This window comes from Chelonia mydas, chromosome 1 (genome assembly GCF_015237465.2).
Source record: "Chelonia mydas isolate rCheMyd1 chromosome 1, rCheMyd1.pri.v2, whole genome shotgun sequence".
In the NCBI taxonomy this organism is placed as follows: Eukaryota; Metazoa; Chordata; order Testudines; family Cheloniidae; genus Chelonia; species Chelonia mydas.
In genome coordinates, this window is record NC_057849.1 from 87462310 (window position 1) to 87482554 (window position 20245).

Here is a 20245-nt window from a genome sequence, read left to right on the forward strand (position 1 = left end):
GATAGAGCAAACAAGGTCAGTTTTTAAGGCAAATCTGACACTCTGTGCACACCAGGGGCTCCTCTGGTCCTGCCCCCCCAACTGGAAGGGAAATGGCAGAATGTCACCTGTCCTCCCAGGTATTTAGGTTCAATTACTGGGGTTCCCTCTTGCCTGAGAGAAGCAGGAGTACCACGGGGAAAACCCATCAATACCTGGACTTTCAGAAAGCCTTTGACAACGTCATTCACCAAAGACTCTTAAGCAAAATAATCAGTCATGGGATAAGAGGGTGATACGAAGGATTTTGAGCTACTCTTTGTTTCCTAGCACAACATTGAAAAACACTGCTTTGCCACCATTAACTGAAAATAGGGGGAACACTGAAATAAAATGTAATTAAATTGGTAAGAAATAGGGTGGCAGCAGTAGAGCATAACATTAAGATGCATAAATTAACAAATAAGTATCTATTAAAGAAAATGTGATGGTTTATAATTTTAAAGGTTGGTAATTTTAAGTGTGCAATCAATGTTGGCATACAGCCAAGGTCAGTGAGACGGTAGTTCTAAGCAGTTCAGTCAAAGATTAGTGTGTTGCTAAGCAGAGTGTGGGCGGAGGTTAGGTAAAGGTCAGTCCAAAACTGCAGGGAGCAGTCAGTTAGGCATAATCAGTCCAAAAACATGTGAGGCTCACCATATATTTGCAGTTATGATTGGTCTATAAGTATGGATCAATCAGAGAGGCTCTGAAGGTGATTGGCTTATTTTTTAAATCCTAGCATTAGCAAATCCTCCCATCAGAACAGGCCAAAAACTGTATCTAAGGCAGGCAAAAGTTAGTTGGCTAGGAACAGGAGAAGAAGGAGAAGATGATCAGAGAAACCTAAAAGACCAAAGAATAGCAAGGAAGAAGACCTGAAGGAAGAAGCAATTGCAGGGTGGCAGCAGGAGCAGCGTTGCTAGAACAGAGGAGAAGGACCATGACTGAACAGAGGGAAAGAGAAGCCTGCAGAGAGTAAGAATGACAGAAGTAGGGTTAATGAATGTGTATGCTTGTGATAATAAAGTTGGATGTCTGTGTGTGTATGTTTGTTACTATTTATAAAGTTTAGAGTTTGATTGCTCTCAGTGTCCTGCATATAACTGATCAGCATGTGCAGAACATAATCTCTTAAACCATTCCAAGTGTATAACATTACAGTATTGCATATTTTAAACTTGTATACCTCTGCAAAGGGATTTATGTTTATGTTTTAATTTAGTTTTTGATTAATTGTATTAGGAAAGATTAGTTACACTAAATAAAGAAAACACTTGGTTTTGGAAAAGTATGGCCTGGGTGTCAATCCTTTGAGTATCCGTGTCCTCACAGGGGTGAACAGATCTAGTCTATTCTGGGGAGTTTCCTGAAGGGCATAGGGAGATCCTTGGTAAATCCTGGCAATTTCATGAAGGTGGACCCCCTCCTTTCACCTTGCAGGAACAGATTAATAAATTAACATCTGGGGAACCTGGAAGTAAGCAACACAAGGGCTACAATGTGACCCTGAGTCTTTTCTTGGGGTGACAAGGGAAGGTCCTCACCTGGATCAATAATTGGATAATAAAATATATGAAACAAAGGGTAGGAATAAATGATCAGTTTTCACAAGAAAGAGGACAGGGTCTTCCAAGGATCTATACTGAAACCTGGGTTGTTCAACATATACATAAATGATCTAGAAAAGGGGTAAATAGTGAGGTGACAAAATTTATGTATAATACAAAATTACTCAAGCTAGTTAAGTCCAAAGTTGACTGCAAAGAATTACATAGGGATCTCACAAAACTGGGTGGCTGGGCAACAAAATGACAGACAAAATTCAATGCTGATAAATGCAAAATAATGTGCATTGGAAAATATAATCCAAATTATACATACAAATGATGGGGTCTAAATTAGGTGTTACCCCTTTATCCCCCAGGTATTCACAAATGGAATGTGTTATATATTTCTCTAGTAGCTTCCCAGGTATCAAGGTCAGGCTGACTGATCTTAGTTCTATGTTAGCCCTTCTCCAGTCTTCTGGGACCTCTGTCAACCATGAGTTTGCAAATATTAATGCAGTGGCTCCGAGATATCTTTAGCTAGTTCCTTCAGTCCAATTGGCTTGAATTCATTCAAATTACTCAGGCAATTTCCTAACATTTTTTTTTAACTTATCTTGACCTGAATCCCTTCCTTTATTCTCTGTGGTAACTTTGCTGGTCATCCAGTCACATGTTATTTTTTGTGAGAAGACTGAAGCAAAGTAGGCACTGAGCAGATTTGCTTTCCTATAATCTTCTGTTACCAGCTCACATTCTTCACTGAGCGGTGGACCCACACCATCCTGATAATTCTTTTTTATCTGACATAGGAGTAAAAGATGAGATGTAGTAGAGATATACACTAGACTTTCTTGATGCATCAGGATCTCCCTGCTACCTCCAGTGCATACACAGGGATGTACAGCTCTAACCCACAACAGGAGTGCAGCTGATGGTAGGGGACCACACCGAGTCTTGCTGGGTAGGGTTATTGGCCACCCTGGCCTACTTTGGACTACCCAGGAGAGACTGGAATTATCTTGGGGAAGTCTTGAAACAGTAGATTGGAAATCCCCCATGGGGATTAGTTTGAGCCTCTGTGATTGTGTTTTTAAAAAATTTCTCTGCAATTTGCAGACATTTCACTCTTGTGACTGTTCCTTTTAATTTCCATTTAACTTACTCTCATTTTTGTGTAGTTCCCCTTTCTGAAGTTAAATGCTATTGTGGTGGGTTACTTTGATATACCCCCCCACCCCAAACACACACATGGATGTTAAATTTAATTACATTACAAAACTATTACCAAGCAGTTCAGTCTACCTTATTTCCAGTCTGAATTTGTCCAGTAAATTTGAACTTCAAGGCATTGGTTTGTGTTATACATTTCACTGCTAGATTCTGAGAAACTGAGAAAGTTAACTGAGAAAGTTAAGGGTGACTTGATTACTGTCTGAGTCTACATGGGGAATATTTAATAATGGGCTCTTCAGTCTTAGAATATCAGGGTTGGAGGAGACCTCAGGAGGTCATCTACTCTAACCCCTAAAAGAAGAGTGTGTAACCAAAAGCCCACTCTTTTGAGCCGGAGTTGAGCCAGCAACCTAAGGATTCCCAGGGGTCCTATAGGCCTCTGCTCTACCAGCTGAGTTATCGAAGGAATAAGATAGCTGATGAATCTAGCAGTGAAATGTATAATACAAACCAATGCCTTGAAGTTCAAATTTACTGGACAAATTCAGACTGGAAATAAGGTAAATTTTAGCTAAGATTAATTAACCATTAGGATGATGGTAGAGTCTCCACTGATTTTTTTACTCAAGACTGCATGTTTTACTAAAAGATATGCTCTAGGAATTATTTTAGGCTAGTTCTTTGGTTGTGTTAGACAGGCGGTCAGACTAAATGATCACAAAGATCCCCTTTGGCCTTTCGGATCTGTGAGTCTAGCTCTGAAAGCAAGCATTAGTTTATATTACACTTTGAATTTAGGAACAGAAAACAGACAACCAAGCTGTTAGTGAATTTGTGGCATTTTCCATTTTGAATTGGTAATAATAATAATGATGATTATTAACCTAACTATTCACTTGTTGTTTGCAAGTGCTAACATCCTCAGAACCGCCAGATACACTGTGCAGAGCCAGGGCGAGCAAACATATTTGCACCCCCTAGAGGCAATGTGTGAGGGGCACATGGGTCACATGCTCCCCAGATTTCTGTCTTCCATTTAACAGTTTGAAAATCATCACCTCCTGTCAAGAGTTGGCACATCAGAAGCTGGTAGGAGCAGCCTGGCCTACTTGTGGGAGTGTCAGGCTATGAGCACCAGGGCAGCAGCAAGCTTGTAGGGAGGCCTGCTCTGGGAGCACCTCAGGAGCATCTCATGGCAGCTGGGCTTTGTGGGTAGAGACTGACTCCAGGGGGTGTCACTGGTCAGCACTGGGCTCCTTTGGGGGAAAAGGCAAGAGCTCTCCAGGGGCACAGCTTGGAGCTGTGACACTAGCCCTGCCTGGAGAGCGACCCACTGTGTAAAGGTGGCCCAGCTCAGGGAACAGGGCAGGGAGGGCTGTCATGGTAAGAGCATAGGTGAGGCATGCTGCACCTTTCAGCAGGAGAAGGAAGTGCTATTGGTCAGCACATTCTCCTAGTACCCCAGACATTCCACCTAACAATGCAGATAGCAAGGGGCCCAAATGGCTCCCACAAGCTTCCAATCCACTGGCTTTTGGCAGGTTTCAAACTGTGGGATGTGCCCACCTAGGGAGAGTTCCCCACAATTTGAAAACCTCTGCTAAATAGATGGCAGAAATCTGGAGTGTCCATGACCCCACATGCCCTCCTCCCACATATCGCCCCATTTTTCCACCTGTATGGATTTGAAACCTGGGTGGCTGCCCCTGGTTACAGCCCTGATCTTGGGGCATGAAACAATTTAAGTGGATTGTGGAGAGAGAAAGAAAAGAAACAAAACAAGGTACCATGACAAAAAAAAATAATTATAGTGAAAATAAATTCTTATGAATGTCTGACCACACGTGAACTTAAATTTCTTTTTCATGCACCACAGTTAGGTGAAGGTTTAAGTTCCATGAGTCTTCAAGAAATGCAAAATGTTGGAAAATTTCAAGGCCTTTTAAAAGGTTTTAAGCAATATTACTGTTTAATAAACTTCTCTTTTTTCTAATTTTTCTCCTCCAAGCAAAAGAAGCATGGTTGTGATTTTAAAAAGTCACCATGGAAAACTGTCCTTCTCATTCAGCATATCTGCTTCCTATATTTCTTTGACTCACATCTACTTCCTGTGTATCTCAGTTGCATGTTCTTACTTTATTGACCAATCCCAAGTCATTACTATTGTTAGCAGAACCAATACATAAAAATGGACTGGGTTCTGTTCTGTATTGATTAAAAAAAAATCCATTACATTATAGAATCTTTTCCCTCTCCTAAACTGATGATGTAAAGCAGAATCAACACAACTTGTTTTCAAAACCCCAAATGACTTTACAGAACGGATCTATAGAGAAACTAAATTTGGAACCACCAATGTTATAATTTTTATAGTCACTTCATTAGGTATAACTACACTTTAAGTTGTTTAGTATCTGTCCGTTCTCCAACAAGAATAAGCAGATTTTGAATCACAAAATAAATATAGGTTTCAGAGTAACAGCCGTGTTAGTCTGTATTCGTAAAAAGAAAAGGAGTACTTGTGGCACCTTAGAGACTAACCAGTTTATTTGAGCATGAGCTTTCGTGAGCTACAGCTCACTTCATCGGATGCATAGCATATCGTGGAAACTGCAGAAAACATTATATACACACAGAGGGGGTGAGGTGGGAGGAAGTTTTGTTTCATGGTCTCTGTGTGTATATAATGTCTTCTGCAGTTTCCACAATATGCTATGCATCCGATGAAGTGAGCTGTAGCTCACGAAAGCTCATGCTAAAATAAATATAGCATCCCACCATACTGGTACCTGTATTTTAGCCAATATATAAAGACCACTTATTCATTTTGTCAACAAAATATGCTACAGCAAATTTGTAAACCCTATAAATCTTATTTGACACATGGTTGGCAGTAAATGATAATGATAGATAAATAGATGTTTCCTTATGTGTTGATCTGGGACGAAAAAAATATTTAATTCTACTAATATTTTAACAAAAATAATTCTCCAATGTAATAAGCATTTTCTGTAAAGGCATTCTATGAAGTTTATCAGAGACAGATTTTTCCTTAAAATCAAATTTTCAGTATTTCAGGAATAAATATTCCTGTAACTCAGGTGTGACTGATTCCCTAAGGTATGCCACCTGGAACTGGGGTTCCACTGAGCCCTCTGACTCATCAGCAGGGGTTTCCACTCACAGTGTGCTGCTGTGACAAACTGTAGACCACTCCCAGTCCTACATTTTCACCAGAATTTGCACAGCAGGGACACACCTAGTTGCATGCAGGCTGACCAGCCACTGCGTGAAGCAACAATAAAGAGGCTACAGCCAAGATAACTCCTACCTCCCCAGATATGCACCCCCCGCTGGAATATAAACCCAAAATTATACTGTCTTGCACTGCACAGGTATCTGTACAATGTAAGCTCATAAATAGTTTGCCCCTTCCTCAATGTGGAGAGGAATATGCACCAAGCATGTGTTAACCAAGCTGAGATTTTCCCCATACACTTCAGCTAAAGGCTCACTGGTTTAGATAAAGCAAAAAACAAGTTTATTAACTACAAAAGATAGATTTTAGCTGATTAAAAGTGATAGCAAACAGATGAAAGCAGGTTACTTAGTAAATAAACAAAACCACAATCTAAGCCTAAAATACTAGAAATATTGGATATGAATTAGCAATTTCTCACCCTGTCTGAGGATACAAGCAGTCCACCACGTTTCCATACACAGGCTAGAAATCCCTTTAGCCTAGGACCAGCACTTCCCCCAGTTCAGTCTTTGTTTCTCAGATGTTTTCAGGAATGTCTTTGTGCAGGGAGTGAGGCCCCTCAATGTTGTCACACCCCACCTTATATAACTTTACCATATGGTGGGAACACTTTGTTCCAAAAATAGTTCCCAGCCCAGTTCATGGAAAACTACCGGTACCCAAAATGGAGATCAGGGACATGTGGTCTGGTCACATGCCCTTGCATGGCCTGCTGAGTCATAGCCTATGAGTAATAGCTGCTATCTGGAGTGTTCTCAGGAAGGCTTGGTGGGGGATAAGCTTCTTCTAAGAACTATTGTTTCCCCGAATGGCTGATTACCTTGAATAGGCCCTTCACAACCAGCTGTCTAGACTGGAAGCATTTTGCCTAGTGGGTGTCACCCAGGTACAACCACATTTGAAATACAGATACATAGTCAATATTCATAACTTCAGATCCAAAAAAAGAACACATGCATACAAATAGGATAATCCTATTCAGCAAATCATAACTTTTCCAATGACACCTTACATGACCCATCTTGTACAAAACCCACCATAATTATGCCATAATCATATCATATAGAATAATATCACTATGACAAATAGCGTGTAGTGTCACATCAGGATCTATTCACCATATGCCACACACTTATAACTTTCTGACTCTCACTTAACTTTCTACAATCTACAGTTTCTTCTTCTCAATACGATTGTGTAATTGTTTATTAGACATATAGGATGGGGTATTCAAAAGGGCCTTAGTGACTTTGGAGCACAAGTCATAAATGAAAGCCAGGCTCTTTTGAAAGTCCCACCCGTAAAGTCCTCATCTCCTTTTTATATTGTACTCCCTCGTCCAGCACCATTTTCACAATCACTGTCTCCGACTCAAATTTCTACAGGTAATTCTTTAAGATATCAAGTTTTTTGGATCTCTCATTTAATTCCTAGCTGAACATGAGGAAGCTTGCTGCTGATTTACATAGGGAACTCACATCATGTTCATTTGCTAATGCCGTACAACCTGGGCAGTTTTGAGGGACTTTTAATTAGGCCCCTGGTGAGGCTGATGGAGAGGCATGCATCATTTCTACACTGATTGAGGCCAGTTTGTGGGGGACACTTGCCAATGTATGGTGATACTGAGGCTTTAAAAATATCTGCCTTTGCTTGTTTGGAATTAAATGACCTTAAGAGTTCTTAAGGTATTCTTAGTATTTGTTGCCACATATTTCCACCTCTTCACACAAAACAAAACGTGATTAGAAAACCAAAAGCTCAAGATATGTAAATTCAAAGATCACATATATTAGCCCCAGTTGATAAAAGCTCAACTTCCATTAGCATAATATTAAATTAGAAGAATGAGAGTTATAACACAACAATTACATCCAGATTTCAGAGATACTTAATATTTTCTTTAATATGACTACAGCAGGCGTTTCTTTCTGCAAGATGGATTCTGTCTCCGTATTGACAAAGAAACCTGATCAGTTTCTTAATCAAGAAACTTGAATGTTTTTTTTTTTTTTTTTTTTTACAACTTTTCACAGTGTTGAACAGACTGTGACTATTGGCAAGGATAGAATAGCTAGAATTTGAGGGTCAGTCAAATTTGATTTGTGTCCAATCTCTGAAGTTTGGATTGTTGACCAGCAATGAATTCTTATTGGAAGAAACCACATTTTGTTCTTTTTATGGAGGGCAGTACTAGAGATTGGTTCTAATGGTTTGGATAAAATAAGAATAAGCACATTCATATCATTATTATTTATGTATTTGTACTACATTAGTGCTCAGAATACCCAACTGGCATCAAGGATCCTTTGTTCTAGTCATTGCACAAACTTCTAGTAAGAGACTGTGCTAGCCACAATTAGTTTATAAGCAAATTTAAGCAAAACACAACAAGTCAGTGTAACATACAGAGGGATCATAAGAGTAACATCAATAGGAATACATGGTTATGAAGACTTGCTACGTTCACAGGCCCCAATTCAGGAAAACATTTAAGCATATGCTTGACTTAAAGCATGTGCTTAAGTCCCACTGATTTTATGCTTAAGTGCTTTTCTGAATTGAAGCTATAATGCAAAGGTGTGAGAAGTCAATTGTATCTTTAGATATATACATAATCCTTAATAAGTGATAATCATTTAAGCCTCAAATTACTATGTAGACTATTTCTGAGTCTCAGGAAAATTTTTGGTTATTTTTTCCCTTTAGTTTGTCCCCTCCTGTTTTCACTTGGGGGCAGCTGTGGAAGGAGAAAAATCAATTCTGAACTAGTGAAATCCTGAAGCAATAGAAATTAAATCAAGTCAGTTTTTGATCGTATTCAATTATTTTTGATCACTATCAGCTTAAACTGGATTTGGATTAATGAATGGCTTCATATTGTATTACCAATCTTCTGAGCCATAAAACCACATTTTAAACATTGGAAGCAAATTAATACAAGAACTAATAGGCCATCTATCCCATCCACCTACCACTTCAGAAATTTCCCCTGCAGTCTGTTTGCAAGTATTATTGTCCAATTTAATTTTAAACATATCTGTTAAGTTCCCTGTATTTAGATTTTTGAAGCCAATAATAAAAATTATTTACAATTTGGGTTATATATATGTCCTGTCACTTGGAATATATGTAGTAGGATTTCTACTCCTTTGAAATGTTCCTAAGGATTTTTTTATTAAAAGTTTTAAAATGGGCAAATAAAAATCCCTTTACCAAGTGATATCTTAAAGAACTAAATTGAAACTGGTTTTCAATTCAAACATTTTTACTTAGATTCACAGAATTTAAGGCCAGAAGGGACCACCAGATGATCCAGTCAGACTTCCTGTATATCACAGGCCACCACCACCACTCAGCATCTGCACACCAAATCCAACAACTGAAATTAGAGCAAAGAATTACAGCCCACAGGAAACTGGAAATAGGGAGAGAATAGGTAGGTCCGATATGCACCAGCGCTTGAGGCCCCTACAATGGCAGGGAAATGATTAAGTGAGATACACCCAGATAATCCCGGCAAGTGACCTGTGTCCACATTGCAAAGAAAGGCAAAAAATCCCCAGTGTCACTGCCAATCTGACATGGAGGAAAATGCTTTACCAACCCTACATATAGGGATCAGTTAGATCCTGAGCATGTGAGAAATTACCAGCCAGCCAAGAACCTGAGACAGAGTATACTCAGTGTCACCTCAGAGCCCTGGCCCTTCCCATCCAATGTATCATCTCCAGCCATGGCCAGCCCTGATGCTTCCCAAAGAGTGTATGACTGTTCTTCATTTTTGTTAAAGCCTAAGGGGAAAGAGTCATGTATAATGTGGCAAGATGGCCAATGTTAGTATGGTTTCAGAGTAGCAGCCACGTTAGTCTGTATTCGCAAAAAGAAAAGGAGTACTTGTGGCACCTTAGCCACTAACAAATTTATTTGAGCAGAAGCTTTCGTGAGCTACAGCTCACTTCATCGGATTCATTCAGTGGAAAATACAGTGGGGAGATTTATATACATAGTTACCATGCACACTGTAATGAGAGTGAGCTATTACCAGCAGGAGAGCAGGGGGGAAAAAGCCTTTTGTAGTGATAATCAAGGTGGGCCATTTCCAGCAGTTGACGAGAACGTCTGAGGAACAGTGTGTGTGTGTGTGCGGGGGGGGGGAGGGGGGGGGATAAACAAGTTAGTATGGTGGGTCCTGCGCTTTTCTTGGCAGGGGGGTTAAGACACCACCCCTTGCCCCTGCACTTGGGCTGCCAAGATCCCCACTAGTGGCCCACGAAGGTGGTAGAGGAGGGAAGCAGGGGAGGGGCCTGGGTTTGCTCCTCACTCTGAGCCTGAGCCCCAGCCCCTCTCAACCCCTGCAGGTTCTTACCCTCTTCCCCCTTGGGTGGGGAACCTTTGGTCCTTAGATGCTGGGGAAGGAAGTCTCCCTCCCCTGCGGGGGCAGGGTCTCCCTTATGTCAGTTCTCTGGTCTTTCAAATCTTACAACACACCTCAAAGGTCCGGTCCACTCCCCTGAGTGCCTGAAGCAGGGGGTTTTATTAGGTTCCTGACGGGGCTTAATTGACTACAGATGCTCCAATTAACCTGTAGCAACCCTCCCTAGTCTACAGGGAACCATGCCTTAATTAGCTTAGGGCTTATATATTTCCACTCTACCACTGCTCCCTGGCCCTCCTGTATCACAACAGGTACATACTTGTACAATAATTAGCTTCCCTAGGTGTCTCTTGGATTTTGATAATTGTGCTAGCATTGCTGGCAAATTAGCAGCAAATATGTAAGACATTATCCCCTTCTTGAAAAAAGGTTACTTTGACTATCAGGGCCCCATTGTACTAGGAAAGAAAATATTTCCTATCAAAGCATTAGTGATGGAAGAAATATATGCTAATATTGCTTACAGTAAAATATTGTATTTATAACATCTTATAACATACACCACAGACATACTAACACCCTCAGAGATCTATAGACCCTCCCCTGAGTTGCCCAGTATGCAGGGGGACTGCACAGAATGCACCTTGAAGGGTGGCTCATGAAGGCATACAAGTGAAGAGAAGCCAGAGGTCTGCTTTATCCCCAGCTCCTACTGCATTTGGGGCACCATTTGCCCCAAGAGGAACATTAAGGAAGTAGTCTCTGCTTTCCCCTTAGACTAGCACTGAAACAGGCCTACCTCCTAAAGCTTGAGGAGCCTTCATGAGCATTCCCATATTTGCATAAAGGCCTGTCACAATATGGTCCTGCATGATTAAGAAACATCTATGCAGGGGTTACACAAATATATACACTGCAATTGGCTGACAGTCATTGTTAGTCAAAATAAAGTATAGGAATATTCATACTGCATATTTATTGAGCATAAGCAAACAGCAAATATGCTAACCAGATATCTACAATCAGTACAGTTTTTTGCATAAGTGAAATGGGGGAGTCTAATCATGCAGCTGTAACCATGCAGCACTCTTTCCTCTTCTGACTAGCTGAAAATGAATTCTCAGTATAATCAACAGAGATATTTAGCACATATATAGGTTTTTCACCGATAGTTTGCAAAGCATGTTAGAAGAGTGTCTAGGTATCATCTTTATTTTACAGATGAGCAAACTGAGGCACATCCATCCAAAGTGATTTGCCCAATGTCACACAGCAAGTCAATGTTAGCCCCAGTCTTCTAATTACCATGCCACTGTCTTATCCATTGGTCCACACTGCTTTCTATAAATTAATAATTAATAATTCAGAATGCCAGTGTTGGTCAGATTGCCATAAATTCACATATATAAGGGAAAATATGTTCAAAATTATACTCCTAATTGACACACACAAATCAGATATTTGCAAGTGTGCAAAGCTATATTTTCATTTGTGCATGCAAATGCTTGCTTTGTGTACACAACTGTGGTAGTTTGTGCAAATTAAGAAAGCAACTACCCATATGTTTTTGACACAAAGTTCTGAAAGTCAGTTTTAGTCATGGCTAAGGTAGCAAGAGTAATTTGAATTTCAATATCAAGTAATCCCTAGTTGCGAAGCATGTAGTATAGATCATATATTTTATAAAAATATAGAGGTAACGGATTTCTTAAAATTAGTTGTTCTAAATCTAACTGAAGACTTTATATAGCACATTATTTCCAAGTAGAGTTTAATAAAAAAAAAAAAAACTTTACAAAAGGTAAAAGTTATAAAGCATTTGTGCCAACCTCCGCTCTTACTATTTACCAGTAGAACTGGGTAAGACTAGTCAAATCATTGCAAAAATAACTATTTTTTCACATCATTCTTCAGAATGATTGTTTTAATGGTTCTTAACATTGCCTGTAAAAACTATGTATATAACTGAACTGGTCGGAGTTAACTGTCACAGCAAAATGTTTTGTCCTACTTTTTATTTCATTTTGACACAGATCTGTTAAAAGCTGTAACAGCAATGCTAATCAATGCATGCAAGCTAGCAACCACCAAACACATAATTTACTAAGATGTAGACAGGAAATGGTGGATTCAGTGTTAATATGTGGCTGCACCAATCTGGATTGCAGTCCGTTTAATTCAGGCAGAAGCTGAGTATATAATTTATCAAGATTGAATGTGTTACTGTAATTCATTGCCGTGATTGCAGGGAAAGAGCAACAGTGCTGACATACAGCCATATCTCAGAATGATGTAACCCAGTTATTTGGCTTCTGCAGCACTACAATACTCAACTGTTGTCTTTTAATGTACCCTTGATTTCTTTCCGGAAAGGATTGAGCTATGCTACTGCAATGTTAAAGTCACTACTAGCTAGGAATTATCAGAATTTATAAAATATAGATTTGTTTGTCTACTTCAAAGTATGAAATAGGGACACTTCCTTGCATATTTATTTATTGTCCCCCAGGCTCCTTATTCTACTGTAAAAATGGAATTAAAATATTGCTATATTATGAAGATTAGCAGCCACAGTCTCATACTTTCTGAGTATTCAATGCAGAGCCAAAGAGTCTCTTGCACTTGGTTAATCAATAAACAGTCACAAACACACATTCAGTACAACACAGAGGAAAGGATGAAAATACCTTTGTACAAAGTCTTAGCACTTAACTACAGTGTCAGGCAGAGTTTAGTAAAGGGGAGCTTTACCTCCTCTTCCAGGCTTGTGTTAACAGCACTTCCCCACAGCAACTCTTCTTTCCTGATTAATGTGGTGAGAGTTCCCAATTGTGCTAATAGAGTGAGTACTCCAGGAGGTGTAGAGATCACATTTTCTACACACTGTAGGCGTATAGCAGGCCATGCCTGCAGATGGTCAATGTCAGCAAAATGTCTCGCAGCCTGCAATCAAATTACCCTGATGGGCTGCAAGTTGCCCACCACTGATGTAGATAGAGTCTTTGGTTTCCTAGGACATGCTTCCTTTTGGGGAGTGGAAAAAAAGAAACCCAGGATAGACCACTCACAGGCTTCAGTTACACAAAGTAGTATAGTAGAATGTTTGCTATTTCACTGCAGTCCATAGTTCTGTTCATAATAAAGGGCTTATCTATCTTATACCTACAAATATTACTTATGAGAGATTTATATTTTAAATAACACAGAATGATGGGGAAACAATGGGGGAGTTAAAACTGCAACTAAAAACCCAGTCCTGTGATTATTAAAAGGCACTCCCAGTACAACCCAGAATTTTATTGTAACTCTAGAGAACAAAGTCTGTGTATGCTTATTAAGGGAGATAGAGTTTATGCTAGAAGGGACAGTATCTACATGCCAAGCAGAAGACCAAAGAGAAACACAAATAAAAAGCCTGGACAACACATGAGCGTATGACTGTGAATGCAATAGCTAAACCACAAAGGGAAACATTCACAGAAATTAAATTGGCAAAAGACAGATACATAGAAAGTTTGAAATAATATCAGTGATGTGGCAACCATAATGAGTATAGGAAATACCTAGCATTTGGACAAATATGAAGAAACTTTAATAAACCCAAGTATTATGCTAAAATGTGCAGAGAAAGCCTGAAAGTGCATGTATTAAATGCAGACAGATACCTCAAGGGAAGAGGAAAAGATGTTCTTAAGCACAGGAATGGAGTAGGCTGAAAACTCAAAAGATCCAGGAACTAAAATATGCACATAAAATAAATACTGGGGCACAAGTTAATGTAATAATAAAGGATACAATTTTGTCACTGACCTCTGTGACTTCTTCAGCTTCAGCCCCTGCCACCTGCAGCAGTAGGGCTGGAGGAGCTGTCAGCTGCCCCACCCCGTCTACAGTGGGTTTCAGATTGTTAGTCCTCCCATCTCCCCCCAGTGGATAGGTTGTGGGCTTCCCTGAATTTTTGTTTATTGACTGTGACTTTTACTAAAAATAACCGTGATAAAATCTTAACCTTATTAATCAAAAGTGTCTGTGAAAGACTATAGTGGAGATACAATGCCACTGATGGGAGTGTGTGCAGTGACACTTAAATACAAAGGGAAAATGATAAAACCAGAATATATGGTCACACACACACAGGCAAGAAACCAGACTTGAGTCTACATAGGTGTTACATGCTTGGTCTCATTCAGAGGATGTGCGCCATACAGAGACTGAAAGACAACATAAAACCAGATATAAAAGCATTCATAGCAACATATGAAGATGTAGTCACAGGAAATGGGTGCCCTCCTAGTGACGTACAAGATATGGTTAAGAGAAGATGTAGAACTTGTGGTACATGCCACACACAATGTTCTACAAGGCTTAAGAAAGAGGCTAGAAGAAAAGCTGCAAATATGATAGTAAATGGCATCGTTCAGAGACTAGAAGCACCAATAGATTGGGTTCATTCGTTAGGAATGGGGACTACATCTCTGTGTGGACCCTAAAGAGCTGAACAAAAACATAAAAAGAGAACACTTCCATTTGCCACAAGAAGGGAATTATTATTGATTCACTGGAGCCAAATTCTTCAGCTAATTAGATGAATTGGCAACATTTTGGTGATCCCCGTGGACAGTGAGATCTCCAAGATCTGCATTTCCAACTTGGGCTGTCAAGTGATTAAACAAATTAATTGCAATTAATCCAACAGTCAATTGCACTGTTAAACAGAATACCATTTATTTAAAAATATTTGGATGTTTTTCTACATATTCAAATATATTAATTTCAATTACAACACAGAACACAAAGTGTACAGTGCTCAATTTATTTTTGATTACAAATATTTGCATTATAAAAAAAAGAAATCGTATTTTCAATCAGTATTTTTCAATACAAGTACTGTAGTGCAATCTCTTTATCATGAAAGTTGAACTTACAAATGTGGAATTATGGACAAAAAATAACTGCATTCAACTTTAGAACCTACAAGTCCACTCAGTCCTCCTTGTTCGGCCAATAGCACAGACAAACATGTTTGTTTACATTTGCAGGTGATAATGCCTCCCGCTTCTTATTTACAATGTCACCTGAAAGTGAGAATGGTCAGTTTACATGGCACTTTTGTAGCCAATGTCACAAGATATTTACATGCCAGATATGCTAAAGATTCATATGCCTCTTCATGCTTCGACCATCATTCCAGAGGACATGCATCTGTACTGATGATAGGTTCTGCTCGATAATGATCCAAAGCAGTATGGACTAACACATTTTCATTTTCATCATCTGAGTCAGATGCCACAAGCAGAAGGTTGATTTTCTTTTTTGGTGGTTCGGATTCTGTAGTTTCAACATTGGAATGTGTCTCTTTTAAAGACTTCTGAAAGCATGCTCAACACCTCGTCCCTGTCAGATTTTGGAAAGCACTTCAGAGTCTTAAACCTTGGGTCAATTGCTGCATCTATCTTTAGAAATCTCACATTGGTACCTTCTTTGCGTTTTGTCAAATCTGCAGTGAAAGTGTTCTTAAAACGTCATCCGAGACTGCTATAACATGAAATATATGGCAGAATGCAGGTAAAACAGAGCATGAGACTTACAGTTCTCCCCCCAAGGAGTACAGTCACATATCTAATTAACACATTATTTTTTTTTTAACAAGCATCATCAGCATGGAAGCACGTCCTCTGGAATGGTGGCCAAAGCACAAAGGGGCGTAGGAATATTTAGCATATTTGGCATGTAAATACCTTGTGCCATGCAAATGCCTACTCTCACTTTCAGGTGACATTGTAAATAAGAAGCAGGCATCATCATCTCCCATAAATGTAAAAAATCTTGTTTGTCTTAACAATCGGCTGAACAAGAAGTAGGACTGAGGGGACTTGTAGGCTCTAAAATTTTACATTGTTTTATTTTTGAATGCAGTTATGTAACAAACAAAAAAACCCTACATTTATACATTCCACTTTCAAGATAAAGAGATTGTACACAAGATAAAGTACTTGTATAATATGAACTGACAAGTGAAAAATACTATTTCTTTTATCATTTTTTAATAAAAATTATAATATAAAGTGAGAACTGTACACTTTGTAGTATGTTGTAATTGAAATCAATATATTTGAAAATGTAGAAAAACATCCAAAAATATTTAATAAATTTCAGTTGGTATTCTATTGTTTAACAGTGTAATTAAAACTGTGATTAATCATGATTAATTTTTAAAATCACAATTAATATTTTTGAGTTAATTGTGTGAGTTAACTGCGATTAATTGAGAGCCCTACTTCCAACTCAACATTTGGCAGATACTGCTTCCAAAGACTGCCTCTTAGAATATGTTTAGATCTATAAAGAAAAGGAGTACTTGTGGCACCTCAGAGACTAACCAATTTATTTGAGCATAAGCTTTTGAAGTGAGCTGTAGCTCACGAAAGCTTATGCTCAAATAAATTGGTTAGTCTCTAAGGTGCCACAAGTACTCCTTTTCTTTTTGCGAATACAGACTAACATGGCTGTTACTCTGAAACCTTTAGATCTATAGTTATTTAATGATACAATGAGCCAGATGCTAGAGAAGCTAGCAGGTGTGAAAGTGTTCACTGATGACATAATAATTTGGGAACACACTGCTGTTCAACATCAGGGAAAACTGAGGAGAGTATTGGAAATTGCAGGATCTAATAATCTTACAATGAATAAGGCCAAAAGTCAATTTCAAATAGTAGAAATTACATACTTGGTTGAGAGACTGACCTCAAAGAGAATCTTGCACAATAAATCATAGATTCAGGCAATACTGAACATGCTGAGACCAGAAGATAAAAGGAAATTCAAAGGCTACAAGACATATTGAATTATGTCAGCAAGTTCATATCTAACTGTACTGCTTGAGCAACTCACCTGAAACATCTCCACCAGGGCACTGAATGGGCATGGAAGCCAAAGCATGAAAGAGAGTTCAGTGATTTAAAGCACATTCTGACATCAGCTGCTGTGCTGCAATTTTTTGAGCCACTGAAAGACATCAAATTCTCCACAGATGACTTGAGCAGAGCAGGGAGCAGTACTATTACAGGGTTGTGGAAATGATTGGTTTGCAATCCCATATGCACCTAGAGCTATGACAGCCACAGAAAAAATGTACGCACAAAGTGAAAAAGAAACACTAGGTGTTTGGATGTACAAAATTTCATGACTTTCTCAAGAGTTGTAACTTCAAAGAAGAAACTGATCACAAATCACTGATTGCAATACACAAAAAGATGATTGGTGAAGCACCACCCAGGATACAGAGACTACTTCTGAAAACACAAAAGTATGATGTGACCCTGCAGTTCCAACCTGGATACCACTTTGTAATGACAGACACACTTTCAAGAGCTTATGCTCTGTGTGTCAGTACACAGCCTGTTGATCTGAAACATGTAGTAAACATACAGGTGAACATGACAGAAGTATCATATGTTGTATCTCCAGGTATGTGGGAGAGAAAAACAGCTAAAGATGAAATGCTGCAAGCAGTAATACCAGCTATAAGTGATAGAGGGGAAAAAATCCGTGCTTTCCATCTGCCTATTCCCACTATAAAAATGAGCTTTCATTGATTTCAGGAATGCTCTTGAAAGGGACACAGATTGTGATTCTCATAGTGATGAGAAGCAAAATATTGGAATGAATACATAAAAGGTCACCTGGGACTGATCAAATCCAAAAAGGAGAGCTAGCTAAATTTTATTCTGGCCACAGATATAGTGAAATCAAAGAAAGGATGAGCAGGCATGGAATATGTCAGAAGTACAGAGATTCTCAGCAGAAAGAACCAATGATACTGCAGACAATTTGTGATTCTGTAGGACATAGTCAAAATTCACATGTTCAGCCTCAGCCTGGGAAGATATGAGCGCTTGATTATAATGGGACTACTTTACTAATTTCCTAGAAGTAGTCACACTTGAAGATACTAAAGCTCCAACAGTTGTCAAATACATTATTTGCATGTCACGGAATTCTAACTGACAATGGATCACAGTTCAAGAACACAGAATTCCTCGACTTTAGTAAAGTATACAACTTCCATTGTGAGACATCTACCAGATATCCTTATGCCAATGGATCAGCTGAATGGAGAGGAATTTGCTCAAATAGGCAATGGATACAAAAGAAGGTCCATATTTGAGATCTACCACATACAAATAATTACCAGATAAGGGACAAAAAAAAAAAAAAAAAAAAAGGATAACGAAAGAGTCTGTGATAGTGAGGGAAAGACTGGGAAAGTACAATCAGACAAATACTACAATATAGGAAAAAAGACCTCTCACACAATTAAAAACAAACAAACAAGGACTTAGTGAGAATTTGGCAATAAGGGTATTAGCCAGTCAAAGGCACTGTGATCAAAGAGGTCATCTTGCTCTCACTCTCTGATCACAGATGAAGATACCTGACAACTTGCCTGTGAGAAGTAAAGTGGGAACAGACATACAAGTTGAAAACAATTCAAAAATACCCTGTTATTAACTACGAGATTGAAAAGTCTGTTACACACAAGGATGTCCCTAAAGAGGATTTACAATACAGCAGTTCGGGAAGATTACTGAAATGTTATAAGAGAACACTGTAAAGAGTTAAGTCAGTTATTGCATTTGCTATATTTTGTTGGTTTAATTTAATAGCATTTTAGTTCACTCAGGAAATGTAGAAATGGTTTTAAAAAAAGGAAGATGTGCTATAGAATAAGTCCTCCAGAAGTGTAGAGATGCCACACTTTCACTATACTCTTCATGGAGACTTTTATTTCCTGTGATGTGCTTCCTACTGGGGAGCAGAAACAAAGAAGCACAGGGCAGTTGCAAGCTGCAGTTACATAGACCAATAATCCTCAACCGGGGGGTGCACAGAGGTCTTCCAGGGGATACATTAACTCATCTATATATGTAGCCTGTTGTAAAACTAGGCAAATAAAAAAGCACTAGCAAAGTCCGTACAAATTTATATTCCAATTGATTTAATTTATAATTATATGGTACAAATGAGAAAGTAAGCAATTTTTCAGTAATAGTGTGCTGTGATACTTTTGTAGTTTTAGGTCTGATTTTATAAGCAAGTAGTTTTTAGGTGAGGTGAAACTTGTGGGCAGGGGTACATAATAAAAATCAGACTCCTGAAAGGTGTACAGCAGTCTGGAAACGTTGAGAGGCACTGACATAGACTATTAAGAAGTTTTGTTACCTTATTACTGAATGTAGTCCTGTTTATAAGAAAGGTTGATCTTTACACTGGTCTGTTCATCTGTAAAATAATACACTGATCAAGTTCAATCTACTTTAAGAGCAGGTTAAAAAAAAGTATACACAGTGAATGCCTGTGATGAGGTGTTCACACCACACAAGGCAGAGCAGGTAAATTAGTATAATTTACCTGAAAGGCTGCACCTGAGGAACAACCAGGGACTGAAAGGCTGATTGCAGATGGAGCCCCAGGTGGGGCTGGTAGAAAACCAGGAAGTTGGCAGCAGAAGGGGGCTTCAGAGGAAGTAATCTGCAATCACTCCCTGAGAGTATGCAGGTGTGTTTGGGGCTACAGAACCAAGTAGCCTACAGTTATTCCTTAGGAAGAGGGAGTTTTGGCTAATACATCCAGAGACAGGGAGTCAGAACATGTAGGAAGGAATCCAGGGAAAGAGCAACGGGACCTGAGAGAATGCAGACCACTGTTACTAAACATAGGGTCCCTGGACTGGAACCTAGAGTAGAGGGCTGGCCCCCGTTCCTCTACCAGCTGCTGGTGGAGTGGCATAGTCACAGCAGTGAAGGGAAGACTGCTATTTTGCATGGAGTGTCTTTAATACCCTTGATGGGGAAGACT

The 20245-nt window shown here is 39.1% G+C and overlaps 1 long non-coding RNA gene across 3 annotated transcripts in view; it reads right to left on the reverse strand.

Annotated features, from left to right (window-relative positions):
* LOC122463634 overlaps window positions 1-19885 on the reverse strand; it is a 56099-nt gene extending 36214 nt beyond the window's left edge. For 2 of the 3 annotated variants that reach the window (XR_006287182.1, XR_006287180.1), the window contains exon 1: window positions 19610-19743. This is a non-coding gene — a long non-coding RNA (uncharacterized LOC122463634). Of the gene's footprint in view, window positions 1-19609; window positions 19744-19798 lie in introns of those variants that run through there. The other variant, XR_006287181.1, reaches the window with a different exon arrangement.
* Between the last annotated feature and the right edge of the window lie 360 nt (window positions 19886-20245).